The sequence below is a fragment of the Canis lupus genome, chromosome 30 (assembly GCF_048164855.1).
Source record: "Canis lupus baileyi chromosome 30, mCanLup2.hap1, whole genome shotgun sequence".
Lineage (NCBI taxonomy): Eukaryota > Metazoa > Chordata > Mammalia > Carnivora > Canidae > Canis > Canis lupus.
In genome coordinates this window covers 26717621-26735197 of record NC_132867.1, presented here as the reverse complement: position 1 = coordinate 26735197, position 17577 = coordinate 26717621, and the positions used below count along the sequence as shown (strand labels likewise).

Here is a 17577-nt window from a genome sequence, read left to right as displayed (position 1 = left end):
ATTAGTATTAAACTGTCCTTATGATGAAAGAGGCCAGGCCAGTTTTGGGTAAAGAGAAATGGAAAAATGGAATAGATCAGAACAAACAGCACATGTGTGTTTCCTCTGGGCTGTTTCAGCTCTCTTCCTCATTTAAACATACTGTTCACAGATCCTCACCATCTTTCCTGCCATGAGTTAGGAATCACTTGGTTTAAAAATCCTTCATCTGGATGTACCAGTATTTTGTGGAGGTATTTCTCTTAGGCATTCCTTTAAAGATAACAACCTTATGCGTGACAACATTCCATTTTTCTTTCATCCATTTAATTCCTCAAAATGTTTGCCCATTTCCCCAGGATATAAATCCAGTTTCAAACAGGATTTGAGGAAGGATTACCTCAAAGAATGTTTTCTGAGACATTTAAAAATGGTAATTGATGATTTGAGTATTTTGCTTAGCTAGGTCGGTTCTTCAGCTGCAGAGAACATTCTGTTCCTAGGAAGTAGTTTTACTATATAGCAAGTGCTTAAGAAAATAGGAAAAGAAATAAACATTCTGAAAGTTAACCTTGTCTGACTTCAAATCAACCTTGGAGTTTTGTGCCAGGATCCTAGGAGAAACAAATAAACTGGATTGTGTTTGTGTCCTTCACAATTTGAGGAGTTCATAGAATTTGTTAGAAGTTCACATTGAAGCAAAAAGAGGCTCCACCCTGAGCTCCTGTCTAGCCTTTCCATAATAAATTGAAGACCTGAAACATGGCCATTAGTGACATAACTATAGTGCAAAGGCCTGTCCAAGGGCAATAAATGCCATTGTATCCCCACTCCCAAATTACATTGCCTCACAGCCTGCATTGGGCTAGATTTAGTGAGTTGTTTGGTCAAAATACATGGAAAGAAAGCCTAAGAACTAGCTGTGTAGGCAAGAAAAGGAAAGACTTTCTGGATGGAACAGATCTATAAAACAGTTAAATCAACTTGAAATATGTTATCTACCATTTTAATAACAGGTTCTTAAGGAGCTTAATATGGATCCCAATGTTTCTGAATTCAGATACTAAGCTAATATTAAAGAAATTGCATGGGCTTTGATAATTTTTTTTTAATTTTTTATTTATTTATGATAGTCACACAGAGAGAGAGAGAGAGAGAGAGAGAGGCAGAGACACAGGCAGAGGGAGGAGCAGGCTCCATGCACCGGGAGCCCGATGTGGGATTCGATCCCGGGTGTCCAGGATCGCGCCCTGGGCCAAAGACAGGCGCTAAACTGCTGCGCCACCCAGGGATCCCGGGCTTTGATAATTTTTGACATATATTTCCCCATTCTTTTGCCATCTTATATGTCCCTTGATCTTCAAAGGGAACTCCAATTAAATCATTTCAATATAAATATGCCCTATGTTTCATTTGGAATTCTTTTTAGTTTGGAAATAATGACTTTATGTGTCCACAAAAGAGCTACATTTCCCAATTTTAGGTCTAGCGTAATCCACTGACTAGTTGTCTTCACACACCAATTAACAAGAATAATTTCAGGCACGTGCAGTAGTTAACTCATGAACTAAAGTGGGTTTAGGTCCCCACTCCTTTTTCATTTTTATGAGGAGGTTGTGCTGTGTCCACATGTAGTTGTTCTTATTGTTGTTCTTTACATATAAGAATTTGTTTTGTTTTATTTCGAGAGTATTCTGAGCCTGAAAAAAAATGTCTTATTTACTATACACAGTGGAACAATTTGAAATAAGATCTATTTTAAACCTATGCATTCTGGTAATAATAATTGTCTTTATGCTTCATATGAAAGTTATTCCACCTTATCTAACACTTGTGTCTCACTGGGCCACCAGAAAAAGAATATGTTATCATATTATGAAACCATATCTCAGTGTGTTGTGCTTTTCTTTTTCTATTGAGAAAAAAATGTGGAGTGAGTGAATATTGTCATGAAAAGAATTAAAACTTTGGTGCCAAACACCATCTTACAAATCCCACCACTTATGCCATCCATGGCCAAGAAGAGATTCTTTTGCAATGAAAAACTATATACATAAAAGGCAAAAGCTGAAAATAAGAATAAATATCTAATAAAAATATTAAAAAGCTCATAATTTGGATTGTACACATATGGATTAGGTGAAGTAACTATACCATAAATCACTAGGGTTACAGGCATTAGTAAAAGGTAAAACATTGCAGCAATAATAATTTTGTCTCTAAAAGTATATCTGCTAAAACTCTTAAGTGCTGATGGGATCCAGGGCCTGGTCCCTCTGGTCTGTTTTACTCTCTGTCTCTGGATCTAGTCTCATGCCTTTAAATACTGTCTACTAATGTGACCCACATTAGTAACAACCTGCTCCTCTTATCTGAACTCCAGAAGGATACATCACCAGAGATCCTGGGTGGCTCAGTGGTTGAGTGTCTGCCATCAGCTCAGGTCATGACCCCAGGGTCCCAGGATTGAGTCCCGCATCAGGCTTCTTGCAGAGAGCCTTCTTCCTCTGCCTATGTCTCTACCTCTCTCTCTACATCTCTCATGAATAAATAAATACAATCTTTTTAAAAAGGATACATTGCCTATTTAAGTGACATTTGGACAATTCTAACAAGAAGATAAACTTTGCCATATCAAGTCCTCATCAATTTACCTCTGATATGATCAATTGTATCATCGTCTGCCCAGTAATTTACCTAAATTCTTTGGAGTCATTTTCCATTTCCATTTTCCTTCATTCTTCCTATTCATCTACAGGCAAATCTTCAGGCACTTTTACTAAATATATGCTCTCTGCTACTCATTGCTGTCATTGCAATACCATGTCTAAGCCTCCAAACTGCATTCATGGACAACCACCACAGACCCTGACCCTTACTGGACTCCTGCCCTCAGATCCATTTACCCAGAAGCAAACAGTATGATCTTCCAAAAATTGCATTCAAATTTATGGTATTCTCTTTCCTAAAACATTCCCATAATTTTCTATTTCACTTACAATAGAATTTATTTCTTTTATAATGTCTACACAGGATCTGGCTCCTGTCTTATGCTCTGATTACATGCTATACCAATTATGACTTGCTCACTACAACTACATTGGCTTTCCAGTTTTGCAAGTTTACCAAGTTGGTTTACCAAAAATCCTATCTAAGGATTTTTGCATAGTTGTGTTCTCTCCTGATCCCCAGATCATTGGTTCCATCTTGACATTAAAGTCTTAGTTTAATTTTTCTTTTAGTTTATTTTTTTTAAAAGATTTTATTAATTAATTTGACAGAGAGGGAGAGAGATACAGAGCACAAGCAGGGGGAGCAGCAGGCAGAGGGAGAAGCAGGCTCCCCACAGAACAGGGAGCCCAATGCAGGGCTTGATCCCAACATCCAGGGATCATAACCTGAGCCAAAGGCAGACACTTAACTGAGTGACCCAGGTTCCCCTAAAGTTTTAGTTTAAATGGAACTCCCTCAGTATAACCTGCTTTATTTACAGTTTGAAGAAGCCCCCAGTGACTGCTTTTAAATTATGTTGCTCTATCAAAGTGCATGCCACTACTTAAAAATGTCTATTTTTTGATTTTTGGAATATTTTATGGTAAACTCTGAACTGCACAAAGCTATGTACTTAATAAGCTATCATCACTTAATATTATTCAAACTGCTACATATATGAAATGGTTTTTGTTATTCCCATAATCAATTGACCCCAAGTCAGTGTTTAGTATCACCACTCAAATGATACTGGATTGCTTAACAATATTTCATAATGTATGATAACCCTAAAAAATAAGATATATTCAAGAACTGGCTCCCTTGTGCTTTCTTCCTCAAACATGTCTTCACAGTCACCCATCACACTGATAAGAAATACCCAGTTCCAACAGAAAGCACATGAGACATTGAAGTCTTTAAACTTCATCATCCATATCTACATAAATGCACAACAACAAATATTAACAATAGTAAAGCTTTTGCATCAGCAGTAGAAAACTCGTGGGTACTGTTTTCTAAAATGAAATCTGGACCATTAAACTGTCACCTTTTTTCAGATGTCTCCTATTCTAGTATAGATTGAAAATTTTAGGACAATTGGGATTTGTTTAAACACTGATTTTCATAAATTGGAATTCCAAGAGTGTTAAACAGCTGCCAGTCAACAGATAAATCTACAGACTATAAAGATGCCAATGTCAAAAAAAAGATCTGCTATTAATATAAGAGTACTGAAATGTATTAAATACATTGAAGAATAATACTCAAATAGTTGCTGATCACCATATTCAGCCTTCTGGAAAGAAATGACCTCAGAGATATTCTACTTAATGACATCTGTTTTACAAGGAAGATATATTAATATATACACCCCCTCACATACAGACACACACATTACTTTGCAAGCACATTGGGTATCTTTTTTTTTTAACATTTTATTTATTTATTCATGAGAGACAAACAGAGGCAGAGACATAGGCAGAGGGAGAAGCAGGCTCCCCTTTGGGAACCTGATGTGGGACTCGATCCCAGGACCCTAGGATCACGACCTGAGCTGAAGGCAGACGCTCAACCACTGAGCCACCCAGGTGCCCCACACTGGATATCTTTTGGTTTAGAGTACCTTATCTAATGTACCTAGAAGTGAGGAAACCAAATCTTTCCTGCTGCGTTCTTCATTTTAGTTTCCAATATTATACCAGAATTATGCCAAATTTTGAATTCCCACAATTCATTTTTTTCTACATCACATAAATCACTTCATATAAAGCTAATAACAACAATAAAGTTGGCATCACAGTACAGCTGAGTTAAGCCCTTGGTATGTGACAAGTATAAATCAGGACACTAGACAGAGCAGTATGACCAGTGCACAGCACATGCTGACCTTACATCCCCTTGATTCTATTTCTGCTACTTCTAGCTCCATTTTGAAAAAGCTGAAAATCCTACAGTTGTGCCAATATTGATTTTGGTGGTCAGTAATCAAAAGGAATTAGCCAGGGAAATTCAAAAAAAAAGTTTTTTTTGTTTTTTGTTTTTAAATATACTATTTATTGGCCAGATATTCAGATTTGGAAGGATTAATTATATATTTTTAATGGGATTGAATATTTTAATTGTGTTTGGTTTAGACAAGTGGCAAATAAATTCCAAAACCCAATTAGTAAAGGTTTTATTTGGAAAATTCAAATATTTAGAATATGGAATATATTGGGGGAAAAAAGCCCAGTGGAAAACTTAGCTCTATATTACAATAGGTTAATTATAAAAATATCCACAATTATTCTTATTCTGGTTTTCATATCACTTGCAATGTTTTCAAAATTCCTCCCACTAAGTGGTGGAGTTTATTCATTCAGCTTTTGAAAATTTGCTGTTTTGTGACTTGTTCTGTCTAGGAATACAGCTGATGCAATATTGTGTCCATTTCAAATTGAGGCCTCAAGAGGCCTTGTATAGAATTCTGCTCACTCTTTTTAAATTCCTTTTATGCCATGTGAAAAAGTCTGGACTAGCGTGCTAGAGAATACGAGACCTAGAAGCAGGCAACCTTATTTTCCTAGCCAATGCCATCCTAGACCAGCCTACAGCCAGCCAACCTCTGAGCACGGGACATAATACTGCTAAGACTAGCAGAGCTGCTTCCCTAACTCATAGCTAAATTCAGGTGCATAAGAACAGCTAAGACCAGAAATTCCCAGTTGACCCAAAATTCATGAGCAACAATGCTTTGCATGAGTTTTATTGTGGACCCTATAATATTATATCAACAGATAACTTATTCTTAAGAAAATGCCCCTGAGAGTTGCAAAATATATCTACTATAGTCTTCTGGCTCTTTTGGGATGCAGGCCCAGAACTGTTACAGGATATACTTCTGAGAATCAATGTAAATTGAATATAGCTACTTTATTCCTATAGCTACAAAGATAACTGAGGACCAATACAGTGTCTAATGCAAAGTAAGTACTCAAATATCTGTTATATACATTAACTAATATTTTTCTAAGCAAAGTCCAAATATTCTAAAGTGTATTAAAAAATCTGGAATTAGCCAAATTCCTATCTAATTTAAGGAAAGGGACATGACTAGTCTTTGCATTTGCCAACTGAGAGGCCTGGTAACAACAACAACAACAAAGCCATTTTTTAAAAGCACAGAATGGGATCACAAGGTCATAAGACACTGCAAGCCATAGTCTTGGGGGCACAGATGAACTATAAACTAAGGAGAGCAAACATCTGGAACCGGTTATATGAAGAACAAGAACTTCTAAAATAGGTGAAGCAAGGAAAGAAGAAAAGGGTGCAGAGCAAGAAGCAAAGAGGCAAGATTTTTGGGTGTTGCTTTTCAAACATCGGCTTATGTTCCCAGCTCTCCTTTAGGGCCCAACAAGTTTGTTCTGTGTGTCAGTGTTCGGTTTTGGCAGGAAGCAAGAGGCACAGCAAACAATGTGGTATTTGATGCTGTGGCATGGCTCACTTATTTCCCCTTTTTAAAAGTGAGATGCTTACTCTCCATATGCCTAGAGCTCTGTGTGCCAGCAACCCAAAATTGAGGCCTTCTCCAGGAATTGTCCTCAGCCAAGCAGAGCTGCCTTGTTCTTCCTTCATCCCTGCATGAACTAGTCAATGTAGGGGTATGAAGGGCTGGTCCTTTGCCTCAACTAAGAGCATCTATGAAGAGTCATCCCAAGGCCTGAAGCTCTACAGGGACTGCTGAGGCTCCTGCTCTATTACTGGTCCACTATTCCTAATCCCATTCTCTCTACTTCCTTCTGGGTATAGTTCCTAAGAGCATGCACAGGGGCACAAGAATCCCTATCTCTGCACTGTGTTCCTGGAATATGAGAAAGACAAGCTTTGGTACCAAAAGTGGGCTGAGAAAACAGACTTCAAGCGGGAATTTTATAGCTATGTCATTGGCCACATGGCTTGTAGGTGGAATATAGGTAGCCCCTGGAAGGCAAAGGTGCGGCAGCTGCTAAAATCCTTGGCAGAAGGGAATGAATGCACTGGTGAGTGCAAGACCTCAGACATTTGAGAGATGATATGAAGTAATAATTGCAGGGATCTGGAATCAGTTGGCTTTTGCTAGGGGTTCGCAACATTTTAGAAAAACTGCTGTGAAAGACTGAAGGTGATTAATTATCAAATGCAGGCTTGGTATGAAAGTCAGAGGGCATCCCAGCAGCACAGAAAAAGTTTCATCTCCTGTTGCCAAAAGACTGAAAAAGCTGAGTATCAGACCCATAACTTGATTATAAAATTATAATGTAAGCAGAGCTCTAGTGAAGGTTGAATTCTCAAGATCAGCAAATCTGTGAAGCCCTGTCAGTGTCCTTATTCAAGAACAGTAAAATTCTGCAACTTGGTATGGGGATATGAGGGCAAGGCCTTGAAAATCGTGAATCTCCAGATTAGGCAAAATAGAATTCTGCAGAAAGGTCACATTCTTCCCTGTTAAAGTCTAGCTAAACCCCTTGCGATGGGATCATGGCCATAGTCATTTTTTCTATAGCCATTTTTGTGCTACAACAGCAGAGTTGATGAGTAGTTGAGGGTGAGCTCAACTCCCAAGACATTAGCTATCTGGCCTTTTAAGAAAAAGTCTGCCAACCCCTGGTCTAGAGGATTTTTCACAGTTATTCTATTCCATCCCCATATAAAAGAGGAATAATAAAGTCTAGGTCCAGTTGAACTCACAGTGGATCCATTGGCGAATGGACTCACCCGAGGGTAGTTTCTTTGTTCCCAAACTGTATAATGGAAATGATCATGTTGATAGTTGGCAAAACTACAATACTCCTTTCCCTTAGGATAAAACCTAGCATAGTGAGGACACTCAAGTGGAAACCTGTAAAACTGCCCTACAGTACCTGTCTGGCCAAGAGATTAAAACAAAAACAAAAAAACACAAAAACCGCAAAACCTATTACATCATAGGAAGAAAAATATTATTCAAAAAAATTTTGAACATATCTGTATTGTCAAAATGCCCTCTACAAAATCTGGAAACCTCCTTGCAAGTGAGAAGACTATTGGAAATTCAAGGTGGTAACAGTCTCCATTGCAGTTGCTCTGCTGGATATATTTTCTTCGCCAGAGCAGATCCACATGGTCTCAGATATATTGCATCCATGAAGTATAGTATAGTTGAATCCTATAAAGAAATAGAATAAGATACAATTATATTCATATGCGATGGGCTCCAATATATATTTTTCTTCTAGGACTTAGTTTACAATCCCATCATGTATCATAACTGAACCTGAAATACTTATACTGTCAGCATATCCCACAGAACATCACATTGATCCACTATATTGGTGACATCATAGGAGTCAGATTAGATAAGCAAGAAGTGGGAAGTTTATTGAAAGCCTTGATTTTCAAGATGCCCGTACTCCGGAGAGTAGAAGATAGAAGTACAATAATAAAGGATACACCATGTCAGTGAAGGTTTAAGGGACTAGTGATGTGGGGTGTACTGGGATATACTCATCAAAATATTGGGTTACTACATTTTTAATCTCCCACAATTAAAAAGAAAACACAGTACCTGGTAAGCCTCTTTTGTATTTGAAAGAAACATATCCTACACATAGGAAGATAATTCCAATCTAGTTGATGAGTGGCATGCAAAACTTCCAGCTTTGAAGAGGGCCCAGAAAAGGAAATGGATCACCATGAAGTCCAGGTTGTGACGAAGCAGTTCTGACACTTAAGTCATATATAGGAGACTTTATACATTAGAGGAATCTTCAGTGGGCAGTTTGGGGAGTGGTAGTCTTAGAATTACAACGAACAACCCTGGATACAGATAAAAACCATGTCATCTGAATCTGCAGACTCAAAAAGCAGCTCCCAATATATAACTGGATTCTGGTAGAGACCAAGCACCTGACTGTGGGCCATCAAGTGTCTATGGGACCACAACTGCCCATCTTGGGCTGAGTATCTGTTATAAAGCCACAAAACCAGGAAGACCTAGAAGCAGTGCATTTTAAAAAGGAAGCAGTATGTTTGGAATCAATCACAGAAAGTAAAAATAAGCTACACAATATGTGGCCCAGACCACCATGTCATTCTTTATCATTGACCCAGCATCTCTCCTTTGGCTCATACTTATGGCCATAGAAGATACCTCTTATGGGCCATCTAACAGAAGTAAAAGGATGAGCTTGCTTTCCAGAGTCCTCAGGTTACTAAGTAAGTTCAAGCTTAAAATAGACTGTTGTTTTACAACAACCCCACTCAGAGATGGCCCAGAAAGACAGTGGTGATTGTAAATTCACCCAATAGTCAGATCTTTTGATGGTGTACCTTGTCAACCATTTTTTATGGAAATAGAAAAAGTTCATGATAAGCATGTATACAGATACATAGGCAATGGCTAATGCCTTGGTTAGTTTGATAGAAGCCTTGAAGGAAAAAGTTGGGAAAATCTGGGACAAAGTGGCTGGGAGCAGAGGCATGTGCATAAATATAGGCCTTTGTATGACATTTTAATCCCCATCAGAGAGTATTTACTAAAAGAGAGGCTTTAAACAATGTAGATTTAGTAGTAGACCATTGACATCAGCCAGTAACTATGCTCAGCCATCCCTTTGGAACAGAATAAACTTAAGAACAGAATAGCTGTAGTGGCAGAGACGGAGTGATTCATGGGTCCAACATCATGGAATCTCACTCAAATAAGGCTTATCTAGCTACCTTCCTAGTCAAATGTCCAATCTTCTAACTACAGGTAACAGCCATTAATCCTTGAGATGGCACTATACTTCAAGGTAACTGGCCAGACATTTCATGGCAAGTTGCTATCTTTAGACTTCTTTGAATATGGAAGGGACATGATTCATCTTGACTATAACTGACATACATTCTAGGTGTTGGCCTCCCCTTCCTGACTGTAGGACCTCAGCCAGATACACTACCAAAAGGCTTACAAAATTTTTGCCCCATCAACACAGGATTCTGCGTGGACTCTCATTGTATAAAGAGATCCATTTTGCACAATTGAGATAAGGGAGTTGAAATACAACCTTGGAATCAATTGATCTTATCACATACTGCATTATATGATATGCCAGAAACAATTAGCCGATAGAACAATGGGATGGTCTTCTTAACGTACAGTGTTTTTGATTTTGATCATTTAATATGTTTGTTGGAAATAGTACTTGAGGTCAAGGTTTTGTTTTGCATTATTTTCTCTCCCTTTCTGCACTTTAAGGACTTTGATTAGTATTCTTGATTTACAAACCACCTGCTAATCTGTGGACTGTTATACATGATAGGAATTAACCTATCTTGTCAGAGTCACTATACTTTAGTGCCTATAAATGCAGAAATACTAAAGACACAAATAAAAATGGGAAATGGAAATTATATCTCTGTGTCTGTCTATCTAGGGTCTTTTTTTAATAAATTTATTTTTTATTGGTGTCCAATTTACCAACATACAGAATAACACCCAGTGCTCATCCCGTCAAGTGCCCCCCTCAGTGCCCGTCACCCATTCACCCCCACCCCCCTCCCTCCTCCCCTTCCACCACCCCGAGTTCATTTCCCAGAGTTAGGAGTCTTTATGTTCTGTCTCCCTTTCTGATATTTCCCACACATTTTTTCTCCCTTCCCTTATATATATTCTAGGGTCTTAATATGAGTTTGGAAATTAAGGAAGAATTTCCTATACATCTTCAGTGACATGATTTTATAATTTCATCTGTCCAGTTAATTTAGAAGAAGCCAAGTTCTCTTCAGATATGAAAAAGTAGGTTGTGCTAGTACTAAAAATTCTACTATTCCTTGAATATCATCTTACTAAGCAATTTCAATAGATTTGGCTCAAGGAGATAAGAAAAGTGTCGAGTTCTTAAACAGTACATGCAACAATATACACATTTTAATAAAATGGTGACATTACTCTTAAAGCCACTGGTAATAAAATATAAAAACAAGCATAATGACTTGCTGAAAATTTAGTCTAATAATAAAGCATGAGCTAGACAGTAGCAGAATAAACTGAGAGGAAGTTTGATAAAGAAATAAGAAACACATGTACATTTATGTATCATACCTTTATACTAGATTTGATCTTTAAAAATGGACTTCTTGGAATATGTAAAACAAAAGAATGTTTAGCAATATTATTTGGAAAATATCTCCAATTATGAAGATAATAATTTTTTGCCTATTGAAAATAGAAAACACAAATACAAACATATATATCCACACATACCACTTCAAAAATACTTTTCAGTCCCTAAGATGAACATTTGCATAATCTATTTTTCATGATTATTGCCTAGAAATTACCAATGAAAAGCAGAACAATTTTTCTTTTTCTTTCCAAAGTACAAATATAGTAACAAAGATGCTATAGAACCAGTCCTAATTTTATTTTATTATTTTTTTTAATTTTTATTTATTTATGATAGTTACAGAGCGAGAGAGAGGGAGGCAGAGACACAGGCAGAGGGAGAAGCAGGCTCCATGCACTGGGAGCCCGATGTGGGATTCGATCCCGGGTCTCCAGGATCGCGCCCTAGGCCAAAGGCAGGCGCCAAACCGCTGCGCCACCCAGGGATCCCAGTCCTAATTTTAATCATTCTGATGGTTTCTTAAAATGTATTAAGTATAGATTTTTTGAAATATTATTTTGAAATTGACTGTTATCCACTCATCAGTTATTTGTCACATTTTAAGGAAAAAATTTCTCAAGAGCATAGGTGGTTGAAAAAGTTGTGGTTGATTCGCACAGTTAAGTATTTACCTTATATTCAATAGATAGTGAATTAGGAAATAGTTTTATTCTAAAAGCAGTTTTAATAAATCAATTCAATATGGTTTTCATGTTAGTTTTACCTCTGTTTTAACTAAACTGTTGTATTTTAGGAATATAAAATCTAAAATGACATAGAATAAGTTAATATAATTTCTTAGATGGTATGGCAAAAATTTTGTATCTCTATGCAAAAATAAATCTTGAACCACACCTTGTGCCATATACAGAAATTATAAAACATCTATGAGGGAACTTCTTAAAACATGTACACACACACAGAGAGACAGACAAATACATATATGCACTCAATCTTGGATTAGGACTAAATTTGGCATTCAGTAACATGAATTATAAAAGAAAAATTATAGGTGTGTGTGGGTAGCTCAGTAAGTTAAATATCTGACTCTTGATCTCAGCTCAACTCTCGATCTCGGGGTTGTGAGTTCATGCTCTGTGTTGGGTTTCTCGCTGGGTGTGGAGTCTACTTTAAAAAAAATTATACATAGTGGCATCTGTCAAAATAAAAATCAAAAAATGTTGCTCTTTGAAAGGAAAATCAAAGCACAAGCCAAAGACTGGGAGAAAATATTTCCAAACATAGGTAATAACAACTGGTATCAAGAATTTATGAAAATATTCATGATTATTACAAAATATTCTACAAATGGACAAAATATTAGAAAAAACAGTTTTATCAACATCACATGTATCTGTACTTAATATCATTGTTTATTAGGGAAACATGCTTAAAAACACAAATGAAATTTCATTAAACATCCTTTTGAATGGCTTTAACGTCAAACTATGAGTATCAAGTTGTGGCGAGGATATGGACCAGTTACAACTCTCATACAATGCTGGCAGTAACATTAAATGATACAGCTACTTTGGGAAATAGTTTGGTACTTTCCTACAAAGTTAAACATCCATTTACCACATAGCCCAGAAGTCCCCTTCTAGGTAGATCTGAAAAAGAAATGAAAACATATGTTTGCATAAATACTTATACACAGATGTTTAACTATTTTGTTTCATAACCACCCAGAACTAAATCCAAATGTTTGTCAGCTGGGAAAGGGTATACAAATAGTGGTTTACAATGGAATACTAAAAACTGCAGCAGGACTGATGAATTGCAAATGTATCATGCTAATTGATAGAATCTATGAATGGCCACAAAAAATATGATTCTGTTCATATGAAATTTTGGAAAAGGCAAAACCATGTGGACAGAAAATGGTTGCTAAACGTTGGAAAAGGAGAAAAGATTGACCTCAAAGTAGCATGATAGAATTTTATGGGGTGATGGAATTATTTTGACCATGGTGATGATTTCCTGACTGAATGTGTTTGTCAGAATTCATAGAATTATATAACTTAAGGGGGTGACTTTGACTGTAAATTACATTTCAATAAACCTCACTTAAGAAAAATAGTTCAGTAACACAAGTAAACTTAGGACAATTTCTGGCACACAGTTAGCACATAAAATACTAGTTGCTATTGTTACTGTTATCATCATTATTATTGAAATGATAAAAACTTTTTTCACAAATTAATAACCATAATTTTCATAGCATAGGATAAGAGCATGATGCAATCTCATCAAATATTTATATGGTCAAATACTTCTATAAGAGCACAAATATACTAAATAGCAAATTTCCATTTAGGAATAAAAGGTCAAGCATTCTATTTTTGCTTTTTCAGCAGTCTATCTAAATTTCTAAAATAGATTAAAAAGTGTTTGTGTATGCATTTTTACTTATGCAATGTTTACTAACCACTTATTATACATCAATCCTTTGCTATGCATTGGGGATCTACTGGTAAAAAAAAAAATCACTAATAACTCTTACCCTCATGTAATCCAGTGCTTTGCATAATCAAATCATGCAATAATGGTAAAGTCAAAAATATTTTGACAAAATATGAAAGTCATGCTAAATACCGGATAGGAATATGTGTGTATAATCTTCAAAGAAGAATGTTTCTCTGCTACCTGGGCAGTGGAAGTCAAGTCAAATAGAGCACTTGGGATGAAGCATGCAAGCAAGATATTACATACATTAAAGTTGGGGGAAAAATAAAAAAGCTTAATGAGGAATTGTGATGTAAATTTACATTGGAATGAAGGATGTTACGGTCACTATTGCTGCATAACAAATCATTTAAAACCTAACTGTGTCAAACACACTATTTTACTGGTATCATAGACTCTGGGGTTCAGAGCTGTTTGTCTAAGCTCCACAATATCTAGGGCTCCACCTGGGAACTTTCTAGCTGGAGGCTGGAATCATTTTGAGGTGCCTTTACTCACATCTGGTGGCTGATGCTGCTTGTTGCATAAAGTCTCTGGCTGGGCTATTGGCTGGATACCCCTAAGTGTCCTCTTCATGTCTAATAAGTGTTAAGTCTCATTTATATTTCTTCTCTGCATGGTGACTGAGAGCATATATCCCAAGAGAATAAGGTGAAAGGCAGAGTATATTAAAATCAAACCTTGGGAATGTCAAGCCATCATTTCAGCCATATTTTCTTGGTTGGAGAAATCACAGAGGTCCATACAATTTCAAAGGGAAGAGTGAACAAGGCACATATCCGCCACATCAGCACATACAATGAAGGAAATATCAAGGCTTCGTTGAGAAGGGAAATTTTGGAAAATGATATGTGCTACAAATGGCGCAAGTGTTTGCCATAAAGTTCTATGAATATGGATATAAATTGCAACTGGTGATTGCCCATTTGAAATTCTAGTAATTGACATCAGGGTTAAGTGAATAACACATATTTGTCTTTGAACATTTAGATCCCTAGTACAAGCAAGAACTTCCTAAGTTATTCCCATTTTAGGGCAGCCCAGGTGGCTCAGTGGTTTAGCGTCGCCTTCAGCCCAGGGCATGATCCTGGGGACCCAGGATCGAGTCCCACATCAGGCTCCCTGCATGGAGCCTGCTTCTCTCTCTGCCTGTGTCTCTGCCTCTCTCTCTCTCTGTGTGTCTCTCATGAATAAATAAATAAAACCTTTAAAAACAATTATCCCCATTCTATAGAAAAGTGTTCTATTAACATTCAGATCATAGAAGCAAAACTCACTTTCAGCTAGCTAGAAGTGTACTGTTTAGCATATACTGATTCACAACATTTATTGAATGTTTATCATGTGCTAAGTGCTAACTATAAATAGTGAAGCATCATGTTTTCCATAAAATACTTTTATTAAATATTCTGTCAGTTTTTAGTATTTTTTAAAATTTTCTTTTATAGATAAAATATTTTCTCAGCTTACGAACTGTTGGTTGGATGTTTGCCAGTTTGATTACCATTAAGGAAACCCAACTAGACTAATATGCCTTTTGGGGAATGGGCTGAGATGAGGAACTTAATGCATTCCTTACTGTTATCATTTCTCTGACAACGTAGTTCTATGGGTTGAATTTAGAGTCACAGAATATCAGTTATTTGTAACTAACAAATACAACCCTCCCCAAACTGAAGAAGTTAAAGCCTTGCACCAGAGTATTACATATGTCCAGGTACAATACAACCCACAGAGAGGATACTATTGTGGCAGTAACATAGGAACATCAAACATCTTTTTGTTAGTATCTTCTCTTGATGTTATGTACCTGTTACTTCTCTCTTGGAAAACCTAATAGTTTGGCAGAGAATGGTAACTACCCATTAGATCTGTTTTATATTCCAGAGTAGTAGAAGAGGAAGGAGTCTAGTAGTTCTGGCTGATATAATGCAGGTGAAAATAGTGTAAGTCATTTCATTAAAGCACCTTATTTTTTTGACATTTAGGTTCCGGGGATCACCAGAGGCCCTCAAGACTGTAGAGGACTTTGAACACATAACAACAGTGAAAGGTACAAGATAGATGGACCCTTGACCACCCTGAATCATCCTTGGAGGAGTGCTACTGAGTGTTGAATATCTGCATTGAACTTGATGGGGCAAGGATAAATTTTACTCTCTGCTGAGATGTGGGCAATTATATTTTATAATTAGCCTACCTTGATCAATATAACTGGTACTGTGAGACAGAAGGTAATGTTTGAAAAGATTTATTATCTGTAGTCTCAAGGCAAACAGCTGAAGAACAAAATCATTAATTATATGGGAGGAGAGAGAGCAAGATAACACAACAACAACAAAAATGGTAGCGTGGTAGGCTAGTTTTTGAACCATGTAAGATTCTGTCAGTCCAACCAGCTTATCTATTCACCCTTTCTCAGACTCAGGCCCTTGGGCTATTTCCTGTCAGATAGGCATAATAATTCATGATTTCCCTAGTCCAGACTAGTGCCATTGCTTTACTACCCCTAGAAAATGGAACCCTTAAGCTCTGTGTTGGTTGAGATGGACAAACTCTGCTCCCTTCACACTGACCAGGCTGGATCTGAGGACTATCTAGTTCTTCTGTCTGCCTAGAGAAGCCAAATTGCACAGCCTTGAAGTATAGGCAAGTTGATGTTTCACAGGCACTGGTTGACCAATGAAAAACAAGATGCTGGGGAGCCAGGGTGGCTCAGTAGTTCAGCCCCTCCTTCAGCCTAGGGTGTGATCCTGGAGACCTGGGATCGAGTCCCACGTCAGGTTCCCTGCATGGAGCCTGCTTCTCCCTCTGCCTGTGTCTCTGCCTCTCTCTCTCTCTCTCTCTCTGTCTCTCATGAATAAATAAATAAGATCTTAAAAAAAAAAGGTGCTAAATTTTCTTCTTAATAAGATCTAAGAAATCAAAATATGAAAAACAGTTTGTTTAGCACTGGTGGGTGTTTCACTATAAAACATTCACATTTTCTTACATATAAATTAGCTGTTTTGGATAAATGACACTAACATATGGGACTCCTGGGTGGCTCTTTCGGTTAAGTGTCCAACTCTTGGTTTTAGCATAGGTTGTGATCTCAGGGTCCTGAGATCCAGTCCCAGTGGGACTTCCCACTCAGTGCAGAGTCTGCTTGAGATCTTCTCTTTCTCTCTCTCTCTCTCTCTCCTTCTTCTGCCTCCCCACCCCTGCACATGCACTTTCTCTCTCTCCGTCTCTCCCTCTCTCAAATCAATCAATCTTTAAAAAAAAAATTTCTCAGTGAATAACAAAGCCAATTTTCTCATGAAGAAGAACTTTGGCACTAGAAATAATGTAAATAGTTTCAAGATGAAATGGGCAGGTATAGCTTTATACTTTTGGTAAATATTTGGATTCTGCTTTTAAATCATCATTGAACTTTGAATCCACATTTTGACTTAATACTGGAAGGTTTGAAAAACAAATTATGGTCTAGGAAAGTTGTAATGATAGAGAAGCTGTTGTGTGTTAGTCAAGTAAATGGAACATTACTTTCGTCCAACACAGAATTTTTTTAAGGCATTCTAGTTAGTCAAATAAAGCACAACTGAATGATGATTGGTGTGGTCATGTATGTATTTGTGTATCTTCAACCTGACCAAACCTTTGGCTGATAAACAGTCATTAAAAAAAATGTACCCTAAGCTTCAAATTAAAATATCTGTTTAGATGTTTCCTTTTACTATAAGACTGATCAAAAGCACTTAAATTTAGAGACTTTTAATGTTTTTTTTTCTTTTTAAAAAAATCTTAACATTATATGAAGTATCAGGTAAATAGTTTGAAATCAATAAAGATTAGTGAAATTGATTTAAGAAGATTAATAGTTAAAGCTGAATAATTCACTTAAAGGAATTATTAAGGGAGATATCTTAAGGATATTTCATTAATTCTTCAGCATTTTTAAAATTTTGTAGTATGAAAGATCTATCAGAAAAAATGTGTAGGAGGATCA

The 17577-nt window shown here is 36.8% G+C and overlaps 2 long non-coding RNA genes across 2 annotated transcripts in view; one reads left to right on the top strand and one right to left on the bottom strand.

Moving 5' to 3' along the window:
- LOC140621531 (uncharacterized) overlaps nucleotides 1-16394 on the top strand; it is a 52985-nt gene extending 36591 nt beyond the window's left edge. The window contains exon 3 of the long non-coding RNA XR_012021275.1: nucleotides 15575-16394. This is a non-coding gene — a long non-coding RNA (uncharacterized lncRNA). The remainder of the gene's footprint in view (nucleotides 1-15574) is intronic.
- Nucleotides 7910-9170, bottom strand: LOC140621532 (uncharacterized). The gene is made up of 2 exons (XR_012021276.1): nucleotides 8537-9170; nucleotides 7910-8137 (listed from the first exon to the last, which is right to left on the bottom strand). It is a non-coding gene; the product is annotated as an uncharacterized lncRNA (long non-coding RNA).
- Nucleotides 16395-17577: the final 1183 nt, after the last annotated feature.